The sequence below is a fragment of the Tupaia chinensis genome, unplaced genomic scaffold (genome assembly GCF_000334495.1).
Source record: "Tupaia chinensis unplaced genomic scaffold, TupChi_1.0 Scaffold000513_1, whole genome shotgun sequence".
Classification (NCBI taxonomy): Eukaryota; Metazoa; Chordata; class Mammalia; order Scandentia; family Tupaiidae; genus Tupaia; species Tupaia belangeri.
Genome location: NW_006160026.1, coordinates 468,728 through 473,846, shown reverse-complemented (window position 1 = coordinate 473,846; position 5,119 = coordinate 468,728).

Below are 5,119 nucleotides of genomic sequence, written 5' to 3'. Positions count from 1 at the left end.
TCAATCATCATTCTGGAATAGCTTTCTCTCCCTCCCTTCTGGGTTCTGCAGCAACCGAACCACTCCCTTTGAATTTAATTTCTCCACACTGATAGCTTCTAAATAGTCTCTCCAAGTTTATCTTATAAAGACACAGGTTTCTCTCCACTCTAACCATGCAGGATCTAAACATCCCATCTCATTAGCTTTTTTTTTTTTTCCTCCCAGAATGTCCTTCTTTATCTTCATCTTAGGCACATGCTCACCAGAGAGACAGGAAGGAGAAGGAGAAAACACCTGCCCCAATGGGGCATGGTCACACTGCTCTCCTTTCTCCTCACTTTTCCATCCTATTGGGTTTGGAGCCTGCACACACATATACCTGGCATGTTTTTCAAGCCCCCCACAGCCAGATTCAAATCATGGTTGGCCATGTGAGATCCAGTTTCCTTAGCCACTAGGCTATAGGACTGGCCTTAGAATGTCCATTTATAGGGATCCACTGTACTCTGTCTTCTGTGACTTGGCCCCAGTCTCTCCTCTTCCAGGAGCACTTCTTAGAATAGCCTAGGCTTCATCTTCTTTCCCCTAGGACTCATGGTCATGCTGGCTTCAGCCCACCTGGCAAACCCCAGTTACTATTAAGTCAACCTTGTCTTCCTCTTCAGCCTCTGAACAGCCCACAGGTAGAGACTGTTACAATCCTCAGTCGTCAAGTTAGACAGTCAAACTGAGGCCCAGAGTACTCTCCGGTATTGGCTAAGCAAACAACCTGCAAGTGGCAGAACCAGGACTTAAAAACAAGGCACCTGTGTCCTCAATAGTCCAGTTACTCCTGAGGTAAAATGAAGCCAGGATGGTGTATTTCCACCAGCAGAGATAAAGCTTGCCAACCTTCTGTGAATTACTGCTTCCTGGAATCACATGGCTCCTCCACTCTCTCTCCATCCAAATACTCAGGGCCAGCAAGAGCATCTGGTTGATGTCAGAGAGACCTTAGAAGTTTCCTTTTATGACCAGTTGATTTCACTTACCATGACATCCTCAAGGTTCATTCATGGCATAGTGTATTTCAGAATTTCCTCCCTTTAAAAGAGATTCCTTCTTCTTAAAAAGATTGGATAATATTCCATTGTGAGTATATCTCATGCTTTGTTTATTCAATCATCCATCCATGGACTCTTGGGTTGCTTTCACCCTTGGGCTATTGTGAATAATGTTGCTAAGAACCACTAGGACTCGGGGCCAGCCCAATGGCATTAAGTACCATTGTGAAACCATCACCCCACCCATCTCTGGAACACTTTGCATCTTGCAAAACAAAAATTCTGTACCAAATAAGCACTAACTGCCTACTTATCCCTCCCTCCAGTCCCTGGCAGGCACCATTCATTCTATTGTCTCTCAGAATTTAACGACTTTAACTATCTCACTGTAAGTGAACACAATTGTGCAAATATCTCTTTGAGACCCTACTCCCTTTATACACCCCCAAATTGAAACTGTTAGCTTAGCAATTCCATCTTTAATTTTTTGACAAACCTGCATACTGTTAAGATATTTTAAGCAAAGTTTTGTTTTGAAATAATTTAACATTTACAGAAAACTTGCAGACACTACAGAGAGTCTCCAAATACCCGTCACCAAAGTCCCACTAGTGTTAAAATTGTCCATGTTTATGGTAACATTTTTTATTAGAAACCAATGTTTGTATCCTACTGATAACTAAATTTTATTTAGATTTCACTGGTTTTTCTATTAATGTCATTGTTTTTCCCAGGATCTTATCTATAATGCGACATGATTTTCGACGGTATTGAAGTACTGAAGTATGTAATGGTAAGGCATTTTGGTAAATGTCCATCAGATTGTCTGGTGGCTTTCTGTTGTTTTGTTAACTTGCTAGAGAACATGTATGCTCACCAGAAAGAGATAGGGAGGAGAAGTGAGAAGCATCCCCCCATGAGGCCTGGTTGTGCGGCACCCTTTTCCTCCATTTCTCCATCATTTTGAGATTCTGGGCACACACTCACCCATGACATGACCTTCAAACCACTGCGTCCAGGACTTGAACAACACCATCATGCAGGATCCAGCCACCTTAAACACCACACTGATAGCTGGCCTTCATGGCTTTCTGATGATCAAAATCTCAGGTTTTTTATCAGCAAAATGGGGACTAACATATTTCCTTCATAGGTTAGATGAAATTGAGTGAGCTATCATAGTTTAAGACCGTACCTCGGTGGGGCTGGCAGGTGGCATGGTAGTTAAGGTGCTGTCTGCCTCTCTCTGGTGAGGCCAAGTGCCCTCTAGCAAATTGGGGGGAAAAAATCCTTCCTTTGAAGACGAAATGTAACTATAAGAGGGTTGAAAATACAGGCTCTAGAGTAAGATGAATCTGCATTTGAATCTATAACCTGTATCAACTTGCTGTGCCTCAGTTACCTCATCTGTAAAATGTTTCTATTAGGTCACAGAATGGTTGTGAGAATAAAATGAACCAAGTCATTTAGAACCCCATGCCTGGCACTTTGTAGGCACTTCAGAGATGTTAGAGTTTATTAATTTCAACAAGCTTCTTACATGGGCACTTAGCGGAAATCTTTATAGTCTTTGGATTTTTTTATGATTAGTAATGCACAGATGAATATTCATTATTAAAAATTTCAGAAAAATGTAGAGAAGATTAAAATTGTCTAGAATACTAGTGACTAAGATATCTACTGCTAATACTTTGACTTTTTTGGATCTTTCTTAAATATATTCTATATTTAGTATGTAAATGTAAATTTATTTCATTTTCTAAAAATATATCATATATATTTCTTTGTAACCTGATTTTCTTCCTAAAAGTTATTTATTTTTTATTATTCTTAATCAAAGCATAATATTTGTACATATTTATATAGTCCAGTGTAATTTTTTGGTACATGAATACAATATGTAATGATCAAATGAGAGTAATTAACATATTAAACTTCTGAAATATTTATCATTTCTACATGTTGGGAACATTCAAATTTTCATTTAGCTATTCTGAAATATATAGTAAATTATTCTTAGCTATAGTTAGCTTTCTGTGCTATAGAACACTAGTGCTATAGAACTTATCACTCCTAACTGTAATTTTGTATTTATTAACCAACATTTCCCTTCCTATCCCCTTTTCACCCTTCCCAGCTTCAAGTAACTATTCTACTCTTTAGTACTATGGAGACAACATTTTTTAATTTCTTTCTTTTTTTTTTTTTTTTTTTTAAGATTTCTGTTATGAGTTGCGTGCATTTGCCAGAGAGAGAGACAGTGAGAGGGAAAGGGAGAAGTCACCCCCCACCCCCCAGGGATTGGCTGTGCCAATTCACACTTTTACTTATAGTGTACAAGTGTTCCTTCACTTCGTATTCTTGCCAGCACCTGTTATTTTTCATCTTTTTTTAAAACAGTCATTTTAACCCAAGTGAAGTGTTATCTCATGGTGGTTTCGATTTGCATTTCTCTGATGATTAGTGATGTTGGCCACCTTTTCATGTATTTGTTGACCTTTTGTATGTCTCCTTTTGTGTGTCCCTTGTCCAGTTTTTAACTCAGGTTACTCATTTTTCTTGGAGTTGCCTGCATTTTGTATATATTTTTAATATTAGTCTCTTATCTTATGGTTTACAAATATTCTTTTCCATTATATTGGTTGTCTCTTTACTCTGTTGCTTGTTTGCTTTCCTACATAGAAGATTTTTAATTTGATGCATTTGCATCTGTATATTTTCACTTTTGTTGCCTGTGTTTTAGAACCATTGCCCAGATCAAAGAAAAATGAACATTTTTGAAATGCTACCTATTGACAAATTATTTTTCAAAAGGGTTTTTCCTGTGAGCTTGCATATTTCCCTGCATTTCCAACCCAAGTGTGCTTTTTCCTTGGGGAAGAAGGATAGATTCCAGTTAAGTAGGAAAGAAGAAAAAGAAAAGCATCCTATTTTTGTTTTAATTGCATGTTGGTTTATTACCAAGAATGAATATTCACACTCTTTTTATCACTTTATTGCTAATTTTTTATGAGCATATTTTGCTTAGGTCCATTGCCCATTTTCCTGTTTAGTTGTTATTTTATATTCTGGTGTTTGTTGACAATATTAAGTCTACTTATTTATCTTTTCTATTAAAAATCAGTACATGTTCACTATTAAATATTCTGTCCAGTCCAGCAGATGTCATGGATGCTAAAGCACTAGATCCCACATGGCCAGTTTCACAGTTCAAGTCCCAGACCTGGTGGCTTGAGGATCATGCTGGGCACATGTACATGTGTGCCCAAAATTCTAGACAGAGACAGGAGGAGGAGGGATTGCAGTGTGGCCATACTCCTGGGGAGTGATTTCTCACTTTCTCTCTCTCTCTCTCTCTCTGTCTCTCTTTGGTGAGCACATGAGCCATATAGCAAAAGCTAATATATATATATGTATATATATATATATATATATAAATAATACACACACACACACACATGCACACATACATACATATATACACACTATCCACCATAATTACCATTGTTAGTTCTGGAATATATACCCTTCTAGGTATTGACATACATACACACACATACACACACACACACACCACTCCTACATTTTCCTTAAGAAAGTAAAATCAAACTACATACATTATTTGTATTCTGCTTTTGTCATGATTGCCATGACAGTACATATATTTCTACAGCATTATTTTTTAATAGTTCCACAGCATTCTTTTGTAAGTCTGTATCATATTTTACTTAACCAGTACCTTATTGTGAGAAGTTCATCTTGCTTGCAAATTTTCATTATTAAACACAGTACTTCTACAGACATCTTTGTGACTAAATCTTTGCATATGTCCTTAATGATTTCCTTAGGGTCAATTCTCAGAAGTAATTTCTGGGATATTAACACTTCATTTGCCATTTCAATTGTAAATATTTCTCCCTCGTGTCTTACTTCCCTTTTTATTTTGTTTATAATGGGTGGTTTTAGACATACACTTTAAGTTCACATTTACCTGTCCTTTAATTTAACATGTATTCCTACTGTTTTTACATTCAGAAAATCATTATTCATCTTGTGATTACATTTACCTACTATAGGATATGCTTCGGTTAATG